The 25,590-nt window shown below is 41.3% G+C and overlaps 1 protein-coding gene and 2 long non-coding RNA genes across 10 annotated transcripts in view; 2 read left to right on the top strand and 1 right to left on the bottom strand.

Annotated features, from left to right (window-relative positions):
* Window positions 1-25,590, top strand: part of sh2d3ca (SH2 domain containing 3Ca) — an 89,964-nt gene that overhangs the window by 46,811 nt on the left and 17,563 nt on the right. The window lies entirely within an intron of this gene.
* Window positions 19,349-22,201, top strand: LOC139070316 (uncharacterized). Of its 2 annotated transcripts, none has more exons than XR_011520861.1 (4): window positions 19,349-20,760; window positions 21,002-21,108; window positions 21,285-21,706; window positions 21,782-22,201. It is a non-coding gene; the product is annotated as an uncharacterized lncRNA (long non-coding RNA). The 2 variants fall into 2 exon arrangements; XR_011520860.1 differs by having other exon boundaries at window positions 19,775-20,760; window positions 21,598-21,706.
* LOC107382777 (uncharacterized) lies at window positions 22,408-25,584 on the bottom strand. Of its 6 annotated transcripts, XR_011520859.1 has the most exons (8): window positions 24,890-25,584; window positions 24,542-24,648; window positions 24,318-24,365; window positions 24,019-24,083; window positions 23,280-23,477; window positions 23,077-23,177; window positions 22,685-22,852; window positions 22,408-22,616 (listed from the first exon to the last, which is right to left on the bottom strand). It is a non-coding gene; the product is annotated as an uncharacterized lncRNA (long non-coding RNA). The 6 variants fall into 6 exon arrangements; XR_011520857.1 differs by having other exon boundaries at window positions 22,408-22,484; window positions 22,555-23,177; XR_011520858.1 differs by having other exon boundaries at window positions 22,685-23,177.

The following is a 25,590-nucleotide window of genomic DNA, read 5'->3' as shown; positions in this document are numbered from 1 at the left end:
TGTCCTAAAGTTGAAGTGGTAGCAGCCGGCTGTTTCTCCTTCTGTGACATTATTGAGTGGAAAACCTCTGACAGCAGTGGTGTTCTGTTGCTAAATATGTGAGTGCGTCATGAGTAGAGGACTCAAGAAAGTCCAAAGTCCCGGGTCTCGGCGAGACCAACAAACGGATAGTTGCTTTCAACGAAACGTATTGCTGGCCGAGGTTTCTAAACAAATGCGAGATAATCACTTTATTAAATGCTTTCATTTGTTTTTACCTCCATAAAATATTTATAGCTATACTATATTAAAACGTTGTTAAGAGGCATGAAAACATTTTTTAAATTAACTTGTTTTCCAATTTGTTAAAGCAGCTTTAGGCAGCTGTTGATGCTCTTCCAGTGATGACTTTCTGAGAGGTTCAGTAAAAAGCTCTCATTGGTCTTTGAAGTGTTTTCTGACTGTCAGACATGGTCAACTAACAGTTAAGCAAAGACAGCGTTCAATGTACTGCACTGAGAATACCGTGTGTTGGATGTAAACCTCATACAATTATGGCTCAATATCTATAAAACAGAGTTGTAGGCATTTTTATGTTTGGTAATGCTGATTGGTGGGGCGGCCATCTTTAATTCAGTTAACACCAAAGGTTAATGAAGACTTTCTGACAGTTTTGGCAGTGTTGGCAGTATTTGATGATTATGATAGTAAAGATGAATGCATTTTCAGTTTGAGAGCTACTTCTCAGAGGCAGCTGCAGGAAGTATCAAGTTTCCATGCTCATACAAAAAAGTTGCATTGTTCTCAGACTCTATTTATGATAAAGCATTAGAAGTTAAGTGGTCCACAGGCTGCAGGTCAATCTAAGGCAGGTTACTCTAAAAGGTAGTTCATTCATTTCTATTACGATAAAATTAAAACTAGCGGAGAATGGCTCATTGAGCATCTTATCAAATCATTTTGATCTGCTTTCTAGGTGGATTGTGTAGGTTAAAAAGCTTTTTTTCTGAAATGAGATCCACCCTTAGATTTGAAGTTAATCAGGAGAAGTGTGCTTTAAATACATCTAAGCCATGTTTCATCTAAGACCAGACCGTCTAGCATAAATGTTCCTTAAGGCATTCTGTGGTTCCGTGCGTTACATAGTCACCATCCAAACAAGTGGAAATGCAAAATGGTCTCTTTTTATTATGACTTTTAGCTGCAGGCCAGGATCATAGAGCTTTCCAGCTCAGTGCTTCATGTAATCATCTACTCTCTCTGGACATGATGGGGGAAAGCTTTAATGTAGAGGAACACGAGAACGTAAACCCAAGGTAGGGATGCTCCTGTGCATTTAATCACAGGTTAGACTCTTTAAACATAGGCGGCAGGAGGAGGGATTATACTAAAGTGTACATTGCATTTGTTTAAGATGCCATTTGACTTATGATCATCTGCTTCTGGCAACACTTATAGTTTTGGGATTAGCATAAAAGCTTATGGTTAACATTTGCATACAGCTTTTCATCTTTTTGTGCGTATAGCTTGCTAAAATCTGCCAATTGAGTTGTTCTCTATGACTCTTTTGCCATTCTTGGCTTCCTATCCATTTTTTTTACTCATGCCATTTCACAAGTTTTAACAGTTGCTTGTGAATGAAATGCCTCCCAGCTTCAACAGCAAACGTTCAGAAGTGCCTGGGCTTACTGAACTTGAGAGTCGGTCCTCTGAAGTCTCCACATTAAAGAAATCATACACAGCCGTGGATCCTTCACGCCTACGCACAAGCACACCGGCATGGCACATGCTAGGAGGAACGCAGCTGAGAAGGAGCGTGGCACGGTGTGGGGATTTGGACCGGGAGGCCACCAATTGTTTGCTCCCTTCATCTTTGACCTCTGCCGACCACAGAGAACGCCGAGGTCATTGGACATCAGGCTGCTGAGACAATGGAGGCTCAGTTCTCACAGATTAAACAAATTCCAGCATGAGTTTGGTGCTGATGGTGCTTTTAGTGCTCATTGTTAAGCTTTTTGGTTTGAAAAGGTATAAAATGACTATTGAATGACGGCACCTGCTAATTCAAACATGTTATTTGTAAGAGCTCGATGTTCAGGGCTATGAAAGCCAGAAGGTTTTCCAGCTCTTTATGCATTTGTTGCTCTGATTCTAATAAACCCCCCTGGGTAAGATGTGTTGGAGTTACAGAAGGCTGGGGATCTCTGTGGACTTTTTAATGCACCGTTTTCCTTTATGAAAAGACCCGAGGGCAGTTAAAGCGTCTCTGGGTGATTTGCTGAGAGCAGCTGAGAATGGCAGCGAGCACGCTCGTGCACGCTCCTTCTTAATCTGCCTGCCTCCCACACCCACAAACTCTTGTCATGTATGTGCACATGCCTGAACGTCAGTGGACCCACACAGTTTACAGATCAGTCCAATTGATGAGTGAAACGGTGCGGTCTGGTCGCTGGTAAACACGGAGACTGTCGGACAGGTTCCGATAACATCTCCCTGTGCTTAATGCAGCAGACCGGAGTGCTAATGTGAACCAGATACTGATTGGAGATCAAACTGATTATGTTGGCATAAATATGATAGCTCTGTTGAATTCGAATTAGATTAGATCAGATTAATACTTCTACCAATAAAAGGGAATCCATGCAGCTCGGACGCAGTTTGTGCTCTGGGAAACATCTAACTCATGCATGGTGATAAACTTCTACTGACAGTGACAAGTTTAAGATGAGAAAAAAACAGATGGGAGGACTCTGTTGATTGAGTGGTAGATAGAGGTTACTGTGCTTCTGAGTGTATTAAGAAAGTAATAGAAGCTACCAGATAGACAGGAGTAATGGAAAAGGCTCAGGAAGGAAGGGCATCCTCCAGAAAGTCCATTATTTCCTGTTTCGGGACACATGGAAGTGCAGTGGTTAAGTGGTTTTCAGATTGTCCTATCTGGACATATATCATCTATAGCATGCATTTAGAAAATGTCATTTCAGTTAGAGCATTAAGGATGCAGAGGTGGTTTGCATCTTTTATGAAGTCTTTGGCATTAGAGAGTGACATCATGCTCTAAAAACAGAGAGTGAGGCTGAAGGTGGTAAGAGATGAAAAAGTGAGAAGGAGATGAAGTAACAGGAAAACACGGGCTAAAAATGAGCATCTCCTCTCCTGGGAGTGTTTACACTCCCCCACCTCAGCACGCAAACACACGCACACATGCTTCCACAAAGTCTACTTCCTACTGTTCCTTGAAAGCAGCTGTGTGAAGCCACAGCTGCTGTTTCACACACAAGGTGTTAATAAAATAATTAAAGGCTGTGTGTGTGTGTGTGTGTGTGTGTGTGTGTGTGTGTGTGTGTGTGTGTGTGTGTGTGTGTGTGTGTGTGTGTGTGTGTGTGTGTGTGTGTGTGTGTGTACACGTACGTACGTACGCGCACGCGCGTGTGTGTGAATGGCAAAGTGAGGGTCCAAGAGGGTTTTAAAAAATGCCCCATGTGCATCACCATGACAACGGCTTGGTAACAACAGCAAGACAACACCCATCTCCCAACCCCCATCAGCTGTGTGTGTGTGTGTGTGTGTGTGTGTGTGTGTGTGTGTGTGTGTGTGTGTGTGTGTGTGTGTCTGTGTGTGTGTGTGTGTGTCTGTGTGTGTCTGTGTGTGTGTGTGTGTGTGGTGGAGAAATTCCTTTATGTGTGACAGAAGGAGCGTCCATAAAGAGCTTCCCCGCAGGTAATGTCTGTACATCAGAGTAATAGACACAACCCTAATAGTGCAGATCTGTATGCCTCTGTGGGGAGTGGTCACACACACACACACACACACACACACACACACACACACACACACACACACACACACACACACACACACACACCTAAACAAGCTTCAGTGCTGTCTCTGTATGAATGGAACTGATACCTCAGCAGCACTCTCCTACTGTGTGTCTCTGCCAGCCAATCGTGCAGCTCACTGCTCTACCTCCATGAAAAGATGACATCATTGCTGGCCAATAGCATTTCTGCAGAAGGGTGTGCTTGTGTTTGCTGGCTGCATGTGCTGAGTGATGAGGATGCTGGTGGGTATGCGCTTTTAATGGGGAGCTAAAACTGATAGATATGCATTCACCGTCTACCTATGGGACCAGACATTTCTCTGTTGTATGAGAACCACCTGGTTTCCTCTCTCCTCTGTCTATTTCCTTTCATTTTCCTCTTACTTTTTTAATCACTCTTTTTCTGTTTATGCTTCTCAAGTATCCTCATATAGCTGCATTGTCATTTCATCCTTTTTTCTGCACATAATAAAACATCAGGTTAGAAGTCCAGCAGATGACCCTTCCTATAGAATGTTAAAATGTCTTCATGTTTGCTGACATGGCAGGAAATAGTTCATCATCATTGTTTAGCCACAGATTAGTGTGTTGCTAATACAGTTTAGTGAGAAGTGTGCTTTTGTCCTTGAATTTATTCACACCAGAAAAGTGTTTGTGACTGACTCAGATGGCCTACAGTTAGCGTTGGATTACAGGAACATTCTTTTGCCACCCACAATTATACTATGGTGTATGGTAGTTTTGACTTGGTTAATACCATTTGTTAGGCTAAGATAGCATTTTCCCTGCAGACCTAGCTAGGCTTTAAGTCAAATGACAAATGGCAAAAAGTGTATCTGTTTTTTTCTATTAGAAAAATAATATTTTTGTGATACAGTCAACATACAGGTGCTGGCCAGTAAATTAGAATATCATCAAAAGGTTGAAAATATTTCAGTAATTCCATTCAAAACGTGAAACATGTACATTATATTCATGCAATGCACACAGACCAATGTATTTCCAATGTTCATTACATTTAAATTTGATATTCATAAGTGACAACTAATGAAAACTCCAAATTTGGTATCTCAAAAAATTAGAATATTCTGAAAAGGCTGAATATAGAAGACACCTGCTGCCACTCTAATCAGCTGATTTACTCAAAACACCTGCAAAGGCCTTTAAAAGGTCCCTCAGTCTTGTTTTGAAGGCACCACAATCATGGGGAAGACTTCTGACTTAACAGCTGTCCAAAAGACAATCATTGACACCTTGCACAAGGAGGGCAAGACACAAAAGGTGATTGCTAAAGAAGCTGGCTGTTCGCAGAGCTCTGTGTCCAAGCACATTAACAGACAGGCGAAGGGACGGAAAAAATGTGGTAGAAAAAAGTGTACAAGCTCTAGGGATAACCGCACCCTGCAGAGAATTGTGACGACAAACCCATTCAAAAATGTGGGGGAGATCCACAAAGAGTGGACTGCAGCTGGAGTCAGCGCTTCAAGAACCACCACGAGGAGACTCATGAAAGACATGGGATTCAGGTGTCGCATTCCGTGTGTCAAGCCACTCTTGAACAAGAAACAGCGCAAGAAGCGTCTCGCCTGGGCCAAGGACAAAAAGGACTGGACTGATGCTGAGTGGTCCAAAGTTATGTTTTCTGATGAAAGCAAGTTCTGCATTTCCTTTGGAAATCAAGGACCCAGAGTCTGGAGGAAGAGCGGAGAAGCACAGAATCCACGTTGCATGACGTCCAGTGTAAAGTTTCCACCGTCAGTGATGGTGTGGGGTGCCATGTCATCTGCCGGTGTTGGCCCACTCTGTTTCCTGAGGTCCAGGGTCAATGCAGCCGTCTACCAGGAAGTTTTAGAGCACTTCATGCTTCCTGCTGCTGACCAACTTTATGGGGATGCAGACTTCACCTTTCAACAGGACTTGGCACCTGCACACAGTGCCAAAACCACCAGCACCTGGTTCAAGGACCATGGTATCCCTGTCCTTGATTGGCCAGCAAACTCGCCTGACCTTAACCCCATAGAAAATCTATGGGGTATTGTGAAGCGGAGGATGCAATACGCTAGACCCAACAATGCAGAGGAGCTGAAGACGACTATCAGAGCAGCCTGGGCTCTCATAACACCTGAGCAGTGCCACAGACTGATCGAGTCCATGCCACGCCGCATTACTGCAGTTATTGAGGCAAAAGGAGCCCCGACTAAGTATTGAGTGCTATACATGCACATTCTTTTCATGTTCATTCTTTTCAGTTGGCCAACATTAGAGAAACAAACATTTTTTCATTGGCCTTTAGAATATTCTAATTTTCTGAGATACCAGATTTGATGTTTTCATTGGTTGTCACCTATAAATATCAAATTTAAATGTAATAAACATCGGAAATACATTGGTCTGTGTGCATTGCATGAATATAATGTACAAGTTTCACGTTTTGAATGGAATTACTGAAATATTTTCAACCTTTTGATGATATTCTAATTTACTGGCCAGCACCTGTATAAAACTGCAGAAAACATGTAAGCAATCCAAAAAGCTAGGATGGATGATTTTAAGGTTTAAAAGTCTACTGGAACCAATACATGTTTGTTGTTCGTCATTTAAACAGCAAAAAAGCTTGATTTCATCTTTGCTGACATGTTTCGACGTCTACTGCTGCCTTCGTCAGAGCAACCACTGATGTTGGTGGCGTCACTTCTGTGAATCTGCGGGCATCAGAAGATGCTATTGCCCTCTACTGCCCGTGCCTTCTCCGTTATCACCAAGTCCCGTGTCAGCAAAGGTACAAACAAGCTTTATTTGCTCTGATTATGAGGAAGAGCCACAAAATAATGTATTGGTTAAAAACACGGAACAAAAATGGACCCACTGGAACAATATTACAAACTTCCAAGAAAGAAAAGTAGCTAATTGTACCAAAAGTTGTGTAATTAGACTTTTGCTGCATTAGACGAGCGCCTGTTGTTTTAGCCACAGAAAAATGTCACTGCTGTAATGCACCACTCAGGCATGTGGTGTAAATTAAGGGTTAACACAGTCTCCTACTCCTACTGCAGACAGGAAACAGACTGCTAGTGCGCTGGGCTGTCGGTGAGTGCTTTGGGGATAAGGGAAAGAGGGGCCAATGTCAGCATCTTGAGAAGATTGAGAACGTTCCTTGATGTTGGTGTCTCACCAGAAATAGTCCCAGCCAACACATACATAAGGTGGGTCCCGTGTAGAATATATATGGGCAAACAGTATGAGTCCCACCAGGGTTTGTCCACGATTTTCATGGTGGCCCCACAGGGGTTTGCCCAGAAAAATCTTTGCCCACATAGATTTTAACGGGCCCTACGTGAGTTTTCAGAGGGTTTAGAATCTTTGTGGGCAAACCCCTATGGCACCACTTTGGAAACTGTGGACAAACCCTGGTGGGATCCATACAGTTTGCCCATATATGTTCCATATAAGGCCCACCTATGTGTGCTGGCATTATTCATTTCTAAAAGTTCACAATTTTTTATAATACATTTGCTGTGGTTTCTAGTAGAAATGAATGCCTTGTGTGTTGTTCTCTGCGGGGAAAAAAGCTCTAGCGCTCCTGTTTCAGGAAGTAGGCCTTAGCCAGAGGACAGGTGAGTAGAAAACAGCAGGATTTGGAGTCTTATATCCTGATATTCTGACTTCTCACCTCTGATTGGCTAACAGCAATGTGACTCTACTGCTGACTTGGTTTGCTTTGCAACGTTGCTGTTCTAATCTACACAAATAACACAAGCCTGAAGGAGTTCTGCCATGTGGTGGAGTTGCTAATGCTAACTAGACAAGATCCTCTCAACTCTCTCCCGGACGCTTAATCAACCACAGCCTTCCACGGTTGCAAGCCACGATGAGTGAGTCCATGACAGCTAATTTTCAGTGTAACGTAGATCTGTCAGGCTTCTCTAATCCTAGCGTTTCCCCATCTATCTTCTATTAGTGGCTAATGCAGGAAAAAGGGGTAGACTATTTTACGTTCTGTCTGTCTGTGAAACTCGGAGTGACTGATCACATTTAAAAAATAACAAGTAAAAAACGGTATCAGTGAACTTGGTCTTTCAAACCAACTAGTTTGAGCAACGTTGACAAAAACAAGAAAAAAGAAGTCATCGATGTAAACATGAACCATTGCTTTCAGCACATTTTAAGGATCACATACTTCTGATTGGCAATTTACGGTGTAGATTTCTAGGCTACATGATTCTACTTTAACTGGGAAGAAAGCACATTTGATTGTATTTGAGTAAATGTTTAAAGCTGATTTAATCCCTTAATACCTGTTTAGCTGGAGGCTGTTTCAGTCATAAGAGTGATGACTGAAACAAAGAAAAAAGCCCTCAAACTGAGGAGGTGAGAAATCATTTAAAGCATAAACAGCTTCAGTGGCTGTGGGACATTTCCATGTGTCTTGGCTGCATTCCAGCTTAAGAAGATTATTAATCCTCTGCTGTCAGTCATTGATTAATGAATTAGATGCTGTGTCACCATATGTGTGTGTCTCCTTATGAGGCTGCAGTTTCTGGCCACAGCCTTTGTTCTGGCACTATCTGATGTAAATCCCCAGAAAAACCGTCAGTGCCTTCAGATGGATGAGTACTGCTGAGTATCTGTTGAAAAAGCAGATGTCAGTGTCTGGGATGTGTCAGAAGTTTCCTAGCTGTGTGCACCAGGCCTAGCAGTGACTAAATCTGAGGCTGATGCGATCTTTCATCATGAATTCCTTCTTTTGAGACGTTTGGTTCAACTCATGGTCGCCCAGTTTTACATTTCACGCTTTTTTTTCTCCTATCTTTTGTTCAGAATCACACTTGTTATCCAACATGCTATGCTGCCACAGTGCTGGGCCTTTAATTATTAACAAAACATTTATCATTAATAGCTCAGCAGTATATCATCAATATTGTGGAAATTTTGTTAATAAGTAATAACCAGGCCGTCCATCTTCAGCAGCCTCTTCATCGCTATCCCCCAGCTGCTGCTGCCTCCTCCTCCCTTTCGCTCCTCATCCTCTCTAACTGCATTGGAGAAATGCATTTTGAATTTGTGGTTTTCCCTTCACACCTGTCACTGTTGAGATAGATGGTCCTGGTGTTGATAGTAAAGGTTCTGGCTTGCAGTTATACAGCAAATGAGAAAAAAGGTGTGTGTACGTGTGTGTGCCCATCCAGTATGTGTTTATGTTGCATTTTAAATGATTTCCTGAATCAAGTAATAAATGTGCGTGCTCATTTTGTGTGTGTGTGTGTGTCGATAGAGAAATGTTAGTGTTGTCCTGAGACCGCCCATCCATCAGGGTGATGACCTCTTGCCTCTAAGAGCCAGAAAATTGGCTATTAATGGTTAAACCCAGAGACGCATGGCTGACGGCGTGACACCTCCTTCAGGAGAAACGTCAGGTCTTATTTAGGGAACAAAAGCCACTCAGGCTGAGAAAAGTCAGTTTTATTGTGATCAGAATCTAAAATGACTAATAGCGTTGAGACGAAGGTATATTTAAAAACAACCAACGTTCTTTAAACTCCTGCAGCCCCACAAACCACAAATTCTTCTTTGAGCTGACAAAATTAAAGGTTAGATGCAGATTTCCAGCTGAGTGACTAAATTGCCTTGAGCATCTTTGAGTAGCTGGTGTCAGTCGTCAGGTGCACTAACAGCTCTGGCTTCAATTAAAGGACAACGAGGCATTATCATGAAAAAAGGTCAAATCAAAGAAGGCCAAGTGTGTGTGAGTTTGTGTGTACTTTGCATATGTGTTATAGTTACACATTGTAAGGGGATAGTTTAGACATTTTAAAGTGAATTTGTGTGAAGGGGTGAAAGAGCTGTTTCAAATAGCTCTTTGAATGACCTGAGTTTGGAGAAATAGAGATTAGTTCTGACTGGACCAGCATGCTGACCCCTACTTCCCAGTGGAAGCATCAGCAGCGTGGAACTGCAGCGTGGAACTGCAGCGGAACGTCACTGCTTCAAATAGAATTATAGTCTATGGGGGTGATTCAAACCGCGACGTGGACATTTTTAGGTGGGTTCCAGAAGCGGCCTGCCGCGCCGCTAAAAATAGGATCGGGTTCTATTTTTGCATGTCAATTTCCCCAGTTAACTCAGGCTAGACAGGAAATCACATACATTTCAAAATAAAAGACTATTGCAGCGATGCAATTTCATATATATGTAGATTACATCAATACAAACGACCTAACAGCTTATTTACTCCCTGCATCATTCCAGAAGTGCAGTGGTGTGTTTTTCATGGCTTTAATCCTAGCAGTGGAGCAGAACAGGGGGTAGAGCGGGTTGCCTCATAATCGGAGGGTCATGGGTTCTATTCCAGCTCCTGCCAGTGGTATCCTGCTGTTGTGTCCTTGGGCAAGACACTTCACCCAACTTGCCTGTGTTAGTGGTGGTCAGAGGGGCCGACGGCACCAAATGGCAGCCTTGCCTCTGTCAGACCTCCCCAGGGCGGCTGTGGCTACAAGTAGCTTACCATCACCAGCAGTGTGTGAATGTGAGAGTGTGTGAAAGCGTCTTTGGGTGTCTAGAAAAGCTGCAATATAAGTTCAATGCATTATTATTATTATTATTATTATTATTATTATTATTATTATTATTATTATTATTATTATTATTATTATTAGAACAACATCATATATGCCATCAAACAATGATATGAAACATGATTTCCTTCTTTTTGGTTTAGTGGCCGATGGCATAAACAAGAGGGATTTTGTGAACCTGCCAGTCCAGCGAGGAGCACGGCAGAGAAGCCACTCCGTGGCTGAGACTCCCGGTGTGTGCTGGCACGCAGCAAAAGTCCAAAGTTAACCGTTCCGTTCCGCTTATGCCTCCAGTGTGAAGTAGGGGTAGCAACTAGTCACACTGATGTCACTGCCAATGTGGATTTCTTTTTTCTTCAAATGTCTAATAAAGAAAATATTAGTTCTTTTTTTTTTATTTAATCTCATTATTTTGTTAATTTTCATGTTGTGGTACATGTAAAAGTAGCACATTTGTTTTGCTTTTATTTTATTTTAGCTTAACCCTCTCAAGCTCAAATTAAGTTGTGATAAAAGGACGAACAACTAAGTCCTTCAGGGGTACTTCTGAGTTAAAAAATGCTCACGAAATGCGTATGTGGAGCAACCAGGTAGGTAGGTTTAACGTTGCAAATCTGCAATGCCTGCCTTCAGAGGGTTAAGTATTAAAAAATATTTAAAATCTTCTATCACCTTTTTTTCAAGTGTAAGGTTATTTGTTTTAGTGTGTTAGCATAAAGGAAGTAAAATGTACTGAAGGTTCTGCAAGCTTGGTAGCTGTTCAGCTAAGTTTCCTGTTACATCCCAATAGTTATATTCAGTTTTTGCTCTTAATAACAAAGGAAGCAGTGAAAAATGAATTATGGAAACTGGATTCCTGTGGATGTGGTCAGCTGCTGTCAGATTACAGAAAAGAACAAAACTTACATTTAAAACTTATACTTGAACCACTGAGACACCTGAAGTCAGCACATAAACACAAATGTTCTCTTTATTTAAGCATTTGATTTAGTTTTGCACACCTGTTTAAAAACTAACCATATAGTTTTTTTTAAATTCTAGGAGTTTCAGATAATTTGTTTTGAACTCTCCTCCGTCTCCTCGGTACCTTATAGTCTTCATTCCTTCCCCTCTGAGGACAGTGAGATGCTTCGTCTGTCAAATGACATCAGCACACTTTTACACGCCAACATCTACACACTGACATTCAGGCTGAGTGGATTGGTGAGGGAAAGTACACAGAGAGGAGAATGATACGATGCACGGTTGAGAGATGTCAGGTTGCAGCAGGAGGAGGGATGGAGACTTTGCAGGGAAGATTCATTGGAGTTACTGTGGAAAGATGTCACAAGGGGAGAGAGAAAGGAGCAAGAGAGGGGAGTGTAGGAGGAGACAGAGAATGGAAATGTGGTTAAAACTGTAGTAAAACTGAAAGATTACTAAGAGAGAAAGCTGTGTGGTGTGTGAGCCATCTTGGTGTGTTTTCTCCTATATAAAGCAAAACAGACGGGTTGAGAGGAGTATCAGAGCACAGCATCCTGAGAGGCAGGCTGAAGTGTTTGCCTAAAGCATGGTAGATGGAGAAGTGGTGGAAAATAAAGCGGAGAAGTCAAGGGAAGCCACAGGATGAGTCAGATGTATGTGTACGTTTGAGCTGTCTATAAATTGCATCGTGGTGAGGTAGAAGTGAATTACGAGCGGCACAGAGAGGGGCCAGATATGCAGTGATGGAACAGCGAACCCTTCATTCTGTCTGATTACTCTGAGCTTTGACCGGGACGCCAAAGATGGACAGGCCAGCCAAGCGGGGATAACTAACACCCTTAGTTCAGTTAGTTGCAGGGTCGGTCTTTCTGTCTGTCTATCTCTCTGTCTGTCTGTCTGTCTGTCTGTCTGTCTGTCTGTCTGTCTGTCTATCCATCTATCTATCTATCTATCTATCTATCTATCTATCTATCTATCTATCTATCTATCTATCTATCTATCTATCTATCTATCTATCTATCTATCTATCTATCTATCTATCTATCTATCTATCTATCTGTGTATCTGTGTATCTGTGTATCTGTGTATCTGTCTGTCTATAGTTCTATGTGTATAATGTCCACAAGAGGGCAGTAGGCATGTTTATGACTGGATGTGGCAGGTTTCTGATGAAGGTACTAATCCTAATACTTCTGGATGCTTTAAGGCCAGAAGGTTTGATGCACATTTGCAACATTCGTCTAAAAGGGGTCAAACTCACATTTTACTACATTTGTATAAAACTTAACTTGTGCTTTTTACACTTAAAAAAGGTATTTTTTGTGTGTGTGATTTGTTTAGTTTAAATTGTTTTGACACTTTCCTTCCAGCTCATTAGTCATGTTTCAGCTATATTAAGATCAAATACACGAATAAAGCCCAATTTTAATTTTAATTGGTTTATCTTCAATCCTCTGGACATTCTGTGGTCGGTGATTATTATGATTAGAAACACACCACGTCTTAGCGAGCTCAACTTGAAGATGAGTTTTAAAGTGTGTGCTCCTGACCAGTCACTTAGCTGCGAGGGAAACCAATGAGTCACAAAGGCTTCAGGAACAAAACACACAAATGAGCACACAACAGTGCACACAAACCAGATACCATGTTAGCGGCCTCCGACTAGCTATGTTTTCCTCTTCGATACACCTCACCACACATGACAGAGCAAAGCACACATGGGGCACATTAACCTCTCTTTCTGTCCCACACAAACACACACCCAAGCGCCCCCAGGGAAACACCAGCTGGGAAATGTTGATGATGATGTAGTTACCATGGCAACCGCATCAATAGGTGTGGTGTGGTTTTACATTTCTTTCTGATTTTGTCTGATGATAATGGCACTTTGTGCATTTTCACTCAGATTAGTGTGCAGACCCATCTGACTAAATCCAAGCACACCTTTTATTTTGAGGCAGTAGCTGTGTTCAATGTAGCCAACTATGGGAGAATGGAATGGCAGCATGCTTTAGAATTTTTTGTTGCAAAATGTTGTTTTTTATACAGTTGGAATTGACTTGATATCTGGTAAATTAGGATTAATTGAGAAACACGTGTAATAAATTAGATTATTAATGCTCCAGCAGACCTTGACAATGAACCAATATGCACAGCAGATGGATCTTCTGCTTAACGTACTTGTGCATTTCCTATTGTGATCTGTCAAAAGAGTTATATAAACATGAAAGTAAACTTTTGCACTTTCCTGTTTCATTAAGTTTCAGTTTCTAGACGTCGGTACAGTTTCAAAGCAAACCTGTGTACAAAATGTGCAAAACTTTTGCATCAAAGCTAGGGTTTTAGTGTTTAATCTTAATCAGCTGCCTGTGATATGATGTGTATTAGAAGAAGATGCTGCTGAAGTGACATATGTGCATTAGATTAATTTAGAATTGGATCTTCAAGTAATTAACTGATAGAAAAACGACCTTGACGTCCCCTAAAATAAAATCACCTGACTCGTTCACCTCTGCTTTGGGTTCTACTTTACAGATTTACTCAGCATGGCTTCACAGGTGTTGGAATAGGTTTTATTCGTTCAGAGAAGGTCTGCCTGTAGCTGTGGTTGATTAGACTAATCTGATTTGAATTAAACTAAACCAGCTTATCTAATTTCATCCAGAGAAACATCTAGTTAAATAAATAAATTTAATCAGTGTGTGAATCACTTCTTTAGGAAGTACACATCTTTAGTAAATAAAACGCGGCTGTCTCCTCTGCCTGCGTCTACCTCTGTGCTGGCAGGTATTTGTGAGAATCAGCATGCATCCCTGGCGGTGTGTCATCTTGTTTGTGTACAAGCTTTCCTTTTTGGATTTCTGCTGGTTGGTTGGTGAAAATAAAGGGTGCTTTTGTGAAGTGGAGGTTCACTCCCCTCGTGCAAAAAAGGAGCCTATAGAGGAAAAAGTAGCTTTTGAACTAAACAGCCAAACATCATTAAAATCCTTTCTTATCCTGCGTGTTTGTGTGTGTCATCAAATTCTATAGATGTGGTAGAGTTTCTCTGTTTAGGTTTGCAAATGGGAAGTTGTTTTTCATGCATATTTTTAAATCTTCTTGCATTTTTGTGACGTCAGCTAACCCGTTTTTCTCCATTTTCCTTCTCATTGCCCCAGACTGTGCTGTCTTGTGCAAATGCTCCACTGATTTAAAGAAACCAAAAGAAATGAGCCCTAGAAGAAACCGTTCAATCACCAGAGTGTCTGTATCGTGGACGCGTTCCTAATAATCCTGAAAAACAAATGCAGGCAGCCATTTTGCGCCGTAGGCAGCTGGTTTCCATCATACTTCTGTGGTGACAGTGACAGCGACACACAAATAAAACACTTTTAGAAACAGTCTCCTCATCAGAGTATTGATGGACGCTGTTGAGCTCGTTGATCGGAGATCCAGAGTGAGAAATGCAGCTGTACTGATGGGTCTTAGCAGTCTGCAGCCGTTACTTCTTTTATTAGTTTTCAGCTCCTGAATCACAGAAATAATTTTGACATTAATTTAAATTAGTTATTTTGTGTTAAAGACATTTTTCAGGTATGTGGAGGGTTTTCAGACTGACTGAGCTTACAGCTGGCCTGCAAAGGCAGCAAGCTGTTGTGCCTTCTGATGTTTTTCATGAACCTTCTACTTCCCATCAGTTTCACATTTCACAGTTCTTCTGGCAGAAACATGATGATTTTCTTGCTGGAAGATCCCCAAGCTGCACTAGCTCCTGCTAGTGCTGTTTGTTCTTAAAAATAACCACAAATTGATATTTAAATAAATGTGTAATGTTCATGAAAAAGCATCTGCATGAACTTCTGTCAAGCCTGCAGTGTTCATGCACAGGTCGTCATGGAGAGGAGGTTCTCATCAGGATCTCACCTCTGCATTTGCAGTTGATTTGCTTGGTTTTACATATTCAAGCTACATCTTTTAATGTTCTTCGTCTTTAATAATGAAGGAGCTTCATGGGTCTGTTGTGGTAAAGAATTAGCTGTGCCTAATGGCAAAACTCTGGGTTTACGAAACTGGTTAGGCTCTTTTATGAAAGAGGAACCATTCTACATATTAATTTGAGATATTAATTTTAATAAATTAATAACCAAATGTTATAGTTTTAAGAAGACTCAAAGGTTGTTTTCATCGATAAACTGTCGATAATATCCGTGGGTCTGTGTTTCAGTTCAATGAAGAGACAAGTTGAAAGTTAAAAGATTTAATTCTTCAAATTAAACTAATGATTTTGGAATGACAAGCATAGGAAACAACAATCAACATTGGCAACTTTGTTGAACAATCTTTAACAGTTGATATTTTAAACTTGCTCAAATAGACCTTGTGTTGGATGTGCTGAAGATTGAGAGTGATGTGATGTGATTATGGATGCGTGTGTGCAGAATGTAGTGAAAATTGAGAATAAGGTGAGATGAATGCGTGTGTGCGTCTGATTTTGCTTCAGGAAGAAACAGGTGTCTGAGTGAAAAGTGATGGTTTGAATAAACTTAGGTTCTGTTGGAAAAGATGCATCAACGCTATCTATCGTGGACTGCTTCACCCTACGAGGACCCTCATTCAGATCCGGAACGTCAACGGACGATGTTTCATCCAGGTCACCTTGGCTGGCAGAGATGATGAAGGTGTCCACCGATCCGGTCCAGAGATGCCCCCGGGTACACGTTGATGATGAAGCGTTTGCAGATGCGCTTTCTTAAGTTTAATTACTCAGAAAATCAAAGACTCTGGATGAGGCTGCGTTAGCGGTTGCAATTCAGCTATTCCTGTCTGGCTTGACAGGAATAGCGTGAGAGGGGGGGGGGAGGAGCCGCAGGCTCCCTTCCCCGGGTGCGTGTTCAACACGTCCAAACTCTCTCGTTGACAAACTCGAACTGAATCATCAGACTGAAACTTACCAAACCCAGTTCTCTTCTCAAAGCAAAACTTGTGTGTCAGCAAATGTGTTTGAAGTTTACTGTGAGAGAGTTTGTGTGTGTGTGAGTGTTTGAGTGAGTGTTTGAGTGTGTGAAGGTCATTACCAAACATCCTCAAAACATTATTTAATTAAGCATTGATTCATTAGTTATTATGATTACCCAAAGCATAATAATCATTCATTTGATTAAAACACATTTATAATGAGCAAAGTGATCAAATGATTATTTAAAATTAAGAAAGGGAAGTTGAAGACTTTGTTATGTTATGACTAGCTTTTCCATGAGAACACATCTTCTGGCACTGCAGGTGTTCAGATGTTATGGTTTCTCCCAGACTCTCTGGCGTTCAGGTCTTAATCTGTGGGTGAAAGTTCTCAGCGACCCAGCTCTTGACCCAGCTGGGCAAAGTATAACCTTTGCACAGAAAACCCATATTTCCTCACGTTACACCCCGGACCTCACCGGCTGGTCATGAGATTTGGAATGTGGCTGACAGAGGGAGGGCCCGGATACAAGTGGCTGAAATGAGCTTTCCTCAGGCTCAGCATTTTAGATAAGGTGTGGAGTTCCATTATCTGTCAGAGCTGTTGCTCCTCCTAAATGTCCTTGAAAGGAGACCCCAGAGCAGACCCAGAAATTGCTAGAGGGATTAAATATTCTCTCTGGCCTGGGAGCGCCTTGGGATACCAAGGAGGAGCTGCAGAGTGCCGCTGGGAAGAGGGATGTCCAGGAATCAGTTGCGGATGAAAGGGCGGACGGATGGATTGACTCCTATAACACTTTTCAGATCTGATCTGTTTTGCAAAATCATCCCCGCCCCGCTGTGATTAGCTGTTAGCTCATCAGTCCAGTCAGAAATAATCTCTGTTTCTCCAAACTGAGTTTGTTTGAAGAACTATCTACAACATAGAAGGTGTTTTAATTATTCATGGCATTTCCACAGAGCCACACTTCAGTAGATCAGTTTAACCTGAGAAGAGCTTTAGAGACAGAGGCCATGCAGAGCTGCACCATGCTTCTTACGGTCTCTGTGGTGGTGTGGCTGTCCACCAGCTGTCACTCAATACAGGGTGTGTCAAACTGACTGACAGCTCACAGCAGTGTGTGTGTGTGTGTGTGTGTGTGTGTGTGTGTGTGTGTGTGTGTGTGTGTGTGTGTGTGTGTGTGTGTGTGTGTGTGTGTGTGTGTGTGTGTGTGTGTGTGTGGGAGACACTTATCCTTAATGACGGTAGAAGGTCACTGTTATCAGTCCCATACTCTCACTTTCCCTGTCTGTGTACCAGTCATCACTCCATCTCTGTCTAAACAAATCTGTGTTTCCTGATGCATGAAAACTGTTTTTTGCCCTTTTTTTTCTTCAATTTATGAGATTATGAACACATCAGATTCTACTTTTGGTTCATTGTTTCCTTGTTTGGTTAGATCTGGTGAGATTTTACCAACATTAGATCACTAAACTAAAGTTGTTGTTTTTTTACAGTTTTAACTCTAAATGATGCAATGTGTGTTAAATAATTTTCACAGAAGAGTTAAAAAATTTCTATCAAAGTGTGTAAAAAGCGGGAGCTTCAAGGTTAAAATCTTTGATACTGAATATTTAGATTGTGGAGAACATTTCATAAGATAAGATAAGATAAGATAAGATAAGATAAGATCCTGCCTGCTAGTGCACCCCAGGACAGCTGTGGCTACACCGTAGCTCATCCCCACCAGCATGTGAATGGGTGAATGGCTGTGTTGTGAAGTGCCTTAGGGGTTGTAGAACCCTAAGAAGGCACTATTTAAATACAGGCCATTTACCATCTTCCACCTTCGACTCCTCTGACCCACTACTACTTCCTGAAACAGAAGCACAATAAAACGACTCACAAAGCATTACTTTATGCTAGAAAACAAAGCAAACGAGTGTATGACTCCTTTAAGAAAACAAACATTTTGGCTTCCATCATTTGGTTCAAATACATTAATAAGACTTTACCGTTGATATATTTTATATCACAGTGACTGGAGAACATGTGGGGGATCTACTGAGTTGCTGTGTAAGTTTAGAGTTAGCTTTGATTTGCTGGTATTCTCATTCAGCCAACAAAATAAAGAGATCTCGTGTTACTGGCATTCCCCTTTAACGCATGTATCACTTTACATGAGACTTTAAAACGACTCCACCTTGAGAGGCGGTGTGAATTTAAATCAGGCTGGAGGGCAAAGCAGAGGGATTACATCAGTCTGGAGAAGGGTGATATTACCCCTGTATACACCAACCTCCTCCATGTGTACATGCCAATGTGTGTGAGGCTGTGATAGGAGATATGAGGATTTGAGGGTGTTTCTGCTGTAATCCAGGTCTCCATCACTAGAGAAGAGCAGAGGCATGAGGGTGGAGGGGTCAAGGGAGAAGGAGAAAGCAGGTAAACGAAGGTTCTGTAGACATTGGACCCCCTGACCTTAAAGCCTTTTGCATGTGTGCATTTGTGTGTGTGTGTGTGTGTGTGTGTGTGTGTGTGTGTGTGTGTGTGTGTGTGTGTGTGTGTTTGTGTGTGTGTGTGTGTGTGTGTGTGTGTGTGTGTGTGTGTGTGTGTGTGTGTGTGTGTGTGTGTGTGTGTGTGTGTGTGTGCGTGTGCGCGCGTGCGTGTGCGTTTATATGCGTGTGTTCATGTGTGTGTGTGTGTGTATGTGTGCGCGTTTATGTGCATGTGTGTGTGTTTATATGCTTGTGTGTGTGCTTGTTTTTGCATGTTTGTGTGTGAGTGTGTGTGCGTTAATATGCATGTGTGCATGTGTGTGTATTTATATGCGTGTGTGTGTGCGCGCGCGTGTGTGTGTGTGTGTGTGTGTGTGTGTGTGTGTGTGTGTGTGTGTGTGTGTGTGTGTGTGTGTGCGTTTATGTGCATGTGTGTGTGTGTTTATATGCTTGTGTGTGCTTGTTTTTGCATGTTTGTGTGTGAGTGTGTGTGCATTAATATGCATGTGTGCATGTGTGTGTATTTATATGCGTGTGTGCATTTATGTGCGTGTGTGTGTATATGTGTGTGTGTGCGTTTATATGTGTGTGTGTGTGCGTTTATATGCGTGTGTGTGTATGTGTGTGCGTTTGCGTGTGTGCATGTGTGTGTGTTTATATGCGTGTGTGTTTGCATTTATGTGCGTGTGTGCGTGTATATGTGTGTGTTTGCGTTTATATACATGTGTGTATTTGCTTGTTTTTGCATGTTTGTGTGAGTATATGAGTGTGTGTGCCTTTGTGCGTGTGTGTGTGTGTATATGTGTGTGTGCGTTTATATGCCTGTGTGCGAGTATATGTGTGTGTTTGCGTTTATATGCATGTGTGTGTTTGCTTGTTTTTGCATGTTTGTGTGAGTATATGAGTGTGTGTGCCGTTGTGTGTGTGCGTTTATATGCTTGTGTGCGTGTAAATGCGTGTATGTGTGTGTGTGTGTGTGTGTGCGCGCGAGTGTGTGTGCGCACGCGTGTTTGTGTGTGTGTGTGTGTGTGTGTGTGTGTGTGTGTGCGCGCATGCAAGGGGTGGGGTCAAACATCCACCTCTCCAAACCCCCACTGCTCACCACCACAGCTTCTGGTGTTACCGTGACAACAGGGTTAGAGGCTAGCCCACCGGCTGAAAAAGAAAGAACTTGGATTCTGACGGGAGCTTAGATCCAAGCGCTGCAGCCTGCTCAGAGTGGATTCATCCCTTTTGTTGCTGCGTGGAATGTGTCCCTCCTTTTTTTTTCACTCCTGCTCGTGAATGCCTGAGACATTGTCCCTCCTCGGCAGGTTTTCATATTTGTCAGCAAACATTTTCCCCGTTTTGTTTCTCACCTATGCCTTCACTCCAAGAGCTGCCTCGTTTTAGTTGGTTTCTATGGGATTAGATTTGTGCCAATAGGATCAAGAAAAACACTTTGGAGAGCAAACAAATTTTAAGACATTGAGAGAAAAAACATTGGTTTCAAAAGAAAAACTTACGATCTGAATCAGATTCTTAAAATGATCAAGAAAAACACTTTGACGGTCAAACAAAAATTAAGAAATTGACAGAACAAAAATATTGACTAAAGGAAAAAAACATATTTCAAAAGTAAAACTTACTATCTGAATCAACTTCTTAAAATGAGTAACAAAGTATGTTTCCTTTTTCTGTTTGCCTCTATGTGTTTTTGTTATCAATTTCCTTAGTTTTGTTCTCTCTGCTCAGAGCTTTGCTCTCACTTCCAGATTTGCAGTTACACTGTCTGGCTTTCTCCTTTGCAATCACTGAGTTTTTGGTTGCAATTCTGACACAACCCTTTCGGGTGGGCGGGACTTCTGAGAAGTCCTCTCCCATAGGACAGTGGTTTCTCTTGAGTGACAGTTCAGTGACCTGGAAGTGATGTAGCCTCCAAGACATTTTTTTCCCACCTGGTCAACAACATGAATTTTGAGCCCCAAACAGGTTATTTCTGCTGTCTGTGGTGTCTACTGAGGATCTAAAGTGAGTATTGATAATATATTTTATCTTTTCTTAGTTCATCTGTAAGTTAAGCCACTTTTTAAGTTGGTTTTAACCAGATGCTAGCTCACTAGCTGGCTGCTAAGCAAGCCATTGTGCTAGCCTCAGGACAATGGACTATTGTTCCAGAGAGACGTATTAAAAACTCATCTTAACATATTCATTACTGGTTTCATGGAATTAATTATTGCAGTTTATGTTAATAAGTTTGCTAATTTTTCAGGAACCTGTGGAACATCAGAGACTTTGCAGCTACTGGAGCTAACCTGTGTACTGCTAACTTGCTACAGAGGAAGCAGCAGAAAGCTGAGCTAACAGGCTGTTTTGCAGGTAAATACTCTTTTAGTGGAACTGCAGGATTTTTATGGTATAACTCAGACAGAATCTACATGAGCTATTGTGGGAAGACATTTAAACTACATTTACATACAGATACATGTATTTTTTTATTCCATGTTACTTGGACGGGCTAAACAAGTTCATAGTTCTGCCTGCTCCTTTTTCAGTGAAACGAATGGATTTTATGATGTAACTCTAGTAAATCTATAGTAACCATAGTCTGGTGACTAGTGTCTATTTTAGCTACATTTAGCTTAGCTGGAGTAATGTAGTCTAACTCTGCCTCAACTGGTGACTTTTTTACTTCATTGTCAGCCAGACAAAATGTTGCTACAGAGAAACGCCCAAGGTACTGACCCCACAATAGAAAATCATAATGTCCACATTTATTTCCCACAATCTCAAACGTCACACTAAAATTAAACTTTTAGCTCTGATTTAATTATTTCCTTATTGATATCAGTTTTCCCTTTGTTGTAGGTAATCCTCAGGTGTCAGCAGGAGGAGGTGACTACCTGCACAACGGAGCACCCTGGTTCTGAGCCAGTTGCACCTTTGTGCAGCTCTTTGGGGAGACGATGCTCAGCAGGTTAAACAACTGTAAAATTGATTTTGTTCGTAGTTTTTGTTTAATCTCTTACATCACCAGATTTCTTTCTTACAGACACATGCCTCCATGTGGTCAGGTGGTGTTGGTGTGATCTGGGAGGGCACACTCATGTCGTCATCTCCTTGTGCCGTCTCCAGGATCCTGATGGGAGTTCTCTGTGCCTATAAAGCAGGAGTATTTACTTCTGGGCCTGGAGGGCCGGTATCCAGCACGTTTTAGTTTTAACTCTGTTTCAATACACCTGATTTCAGTCAGCAGATAATTAACAGGCTTCTGCAGAGCTGCTGCACAGGTAATTCAACCACTGATTCAAGTGTGTTGGAGCAGGGAAACAACTAAAACGTGCTGGATACCAGCCATCCAGGACTAGAATTGAATACCCCTGCTATAAAGCCTTCCTCCCTCCTCCGGACTTTAAACATTAGTGTTTTATTACGGTTTACCTGATTTAGTAAATAAATCTCAATTTATAAATTTCCTGTTTTGGTGCCTGTCCGTAAAATCCTGCATTAGACACCGAAAGCTGAATGGATGCCTTTCATTCACTTTGACATTCAATGTATTTTTAAAGATACACTTGAAATTAATATCAGCTGTTTAACAGAGTGGTGCAAAGTAATTGCTGATGTCATGATTTTTGCAACAACCTGACCTTCATGCAGAGAAACTCAGGAGACAAATGAGCTAAAAACAGTTTATTAAAATGTTTGACGGATGACTGAAGAGGTAACTGCTGGAGATCAGGAACCAGAAGCTTCTGCGAGGAAGAGCAGAGGTTAGTAAGAGGCAACAGGTCAGGGTTTTCTTAGACTGTGCAGGTAGCTTACAGAGTCTGAGAAACGCCACAGAGATGGAGCCACAGGTTTTAGTGTTTAAAGATCAGAAGGCCCTGAGGTAAAATTGAGTGTTAGTAATGACTAAAGAATGACTTACAAAAGGAAAAGTTTAGGTACTTACGGTCTGAAATTGTAGCGCAGACGGGAGACAGCAGAATGGTGGAGAAACAACCAGAAGTCTGGGAGAATGACAGCATGAGTAGCAAGCGGGTGAGCAGAAGGTAGTGGGTAAGCCGACTGCCAGTATGGTTGTGTGATCAGGAGCTTCAAGGAAAGAATTCCCATAGATCTGCATAGAACATGAGAACGTAAGTTTGAAAAACGGCAGAGTCATGGGCTAGATATGGGTTAAAACACTGATGAGTGACCAGCTACCAGCTTTTATTCAAGGATGGGGTTACAGGTGTGTGAGGATGTGCCTGCCCCATGAGAAGAGTTTTCAGGTAAGCCTCTCCATGGTGCTCTGCAATGGTGACTAGCAAGGCTAATGAAGAGATTAAAGGGAACACAAACCCAGGACTCCGACCCAAACTCCTAACAGCAACACAACGACTCCTCCCACAGGCGGTTGTTCCACTGAGCACGCAGCTGCCCGAAGTTCAGCATCAGGCAACCTGTAGGCGATGTAATCATACGTGGCTTCTAAGCATGCAAGTTTATTCTAGCTGTACAGCGTACAATAATAATAAAGATTTATATTGTGTTGTGTTGCTCACCTTACAGGTTCTTTTAAAATCTTATCCTGTGCCTGCTTACAGCAGGTCTTTCAGGTCTTTTGAACTAGACACAGAGAGGTTCAGGCACAGGTACTTAGTCAGACTCCTGATATGGTAGAGCATCCACCACCACCGACTCCTGATATGATAGAGCATCCACCACCACGGACTCGAACAATAGGTCCATATGCTTGTCAACTGGAAACGATGGAAAAAGATTACCATTAGTACAGATATTTATCCATAACCATCACTGTGGGTTTATTATACAGCATATGAACTACATGAGGTGGGATTGGTCTGCAGTAGGGATGTGTATTTTTGACAGAATTTATTGTTGGAATATTCAATAAACAGTCCAAACTGATACTTAACATATATAACATGAGTTTCTGAACCATAATAGCGAGATTTAAATTTCAATGGTGGAAACAAAACCCAATGCACACTGCTGCCAACTAGCGGGCCACATTTAAAATGCACCAAAAACAAAGAAAATACACAAATGTTTGCATGTAAATTCTTCCAAAAATTAGATACACTGCTTTTGAAAATGGATGTAATATCTCAGGAAAAAATATCACGATATATTGCCATATCGATATTTTAGAGACAGAGTTCGAGAATATCGATACAATATTACTGGGAAAATACATCGCGATATATTGTCATATTGATATTTTCTTACATCCCTTGTCTGCAGTGTACTTTGTGTACACTATGGTGTGTCTTAGCTCACCAGCTGCAGTTGATGCATGTGGCTGTGTAGCACTTCCATTGTAATGCAATGCAGCAGTTTTCAATCTGAAAAGAAAGAATAAATAAATAATAGCTTTTAGACAAAAATATAGATTTTATGTAAAAATTAATTAAAAGCATGTATTTAACTCATTATTGATTATCTGTCCTGGATAACATTCTTTTCATGGAGAATACAGAGCACGTGACAGAAAGCACATTGAATCTGATTTGTCTTGTTCTGACAAACAAATGTCAGATCTGTATACTGGAAAGAAATGTATTATCAAACATACTCACTTAGATAATTATTCAGTCAGAGTTACATCATAAAATCCATTCGTTTCACTGAAAAAGGAGCAGGCAGAACTATGAACTTGTTTAGCCCGTCCAAGTAACATGGAATAAAAAAATACATGTATCTGTATGTAAATGTAGTTTAAATGTCTTCCCACAATAGCTCATGTAGATTCTGTCTGAGTTATACCATAAAAATCCTGCAGTTCCACTAAAAGAGTATTTACCTGCAAAACAGCCTGTTAGCTCAGCTTTCTGCTGCTTCCTCTGTAGCAAGTTAGCAGTACACAGGTTAGCTCCAGTAGCTGCAAAGTCTCTGATGTTCCACAGGTTCCTGAAAAATTAGCAAACTTATTAACATAAACTGCAATAATTAATTCCATGAACCCAGTAATGAATATGTTAAGATGAGTTTTTAATACGTCTCTCTGGAACAATAGTCCATTGTCCTGAGGCTAGCACAATGGCTTGCTTAGCAGCTAGCTAGTGAGCTAGCATCTGGTTAAAACCAACTTAAAAAGTGGCTTAACTTACAGATGAACTAAGAAAAGATAAAATATATTATCAATACTCACTTTAGATCCTCAGTAGACACCACAGACAGCAGAAATAACCTGTTTGGGGCTCAAAATTCATGTTGTTGACCAGGTGGGAAAAAAATGTCTTGGAGGCTACATCACTTCCAGGTCACTGAACTGTCACTCAAGAGAAACCACTGTCCTATGGGAGAGGACTTCTCAGAAGTCCCGCCCACCCGAAAGGGTTGTGTCAGAATTGCAACCAAAAACTCAGTGATTGCAAAGGAGAAAGCCAGACAGTGTAACTGCAAATCTGGAAGTGAGAGCAAAGCTCTGAGCAGAGAGAACAAAACTAAGGAAATTGATAACAAAAACACATAGAGGCAAACAGAAAAAGGAAACATACTTTGTTACTCATTTTAAGAAGTTTATTCAGATAGTAAGTTTTACTTTTGAAACATGCTTTTTTCCTTTAGTCAATATTTTTGTTCTGTCAATTTCTTAATTTTTGTTTGACCGTCACAGTGATTTTCTTGATCATTTTAAGAATCTGATTCAGATCGTAAGTTTTTCTTTTGAAACCAAGGTTTTTTCTCTCAGTGTCTTAAAATTTGTTTGCTCTCCAAAGTGTTTTTCTTGATCCTATTGGCACAAATCTAATCCCATAGGTTTCTTTGTGTTATAGTCCTGCAGAGAGAAACATACTAGAGACTGACCCTGCTGCAGATTTCTTCAGGCTTGTTTTGTGTTTTTATTTG

The sequence above is a fragment of the Nothobranchius furzeri genome, chromosome 6 (assembly GCF_043380555.1).
Source record: "Nothobranchius furzeri strain GRZ-AD chromosome 6, NfurGRZ-RIMD1, whole genome shotgun sequence".
NCBI lineage: Eukaryota > Metazoa > Chordata > Actinopteri > Cyprinodontiformes > Nothobranchiidae > Nothobranchius > Nothobranchius furzeri.
The sequence above is the reverse complement of the archived record's forward strand: the minus strand, read 5'-3'. Positions and strand labels throughout refer to the sequence as shown.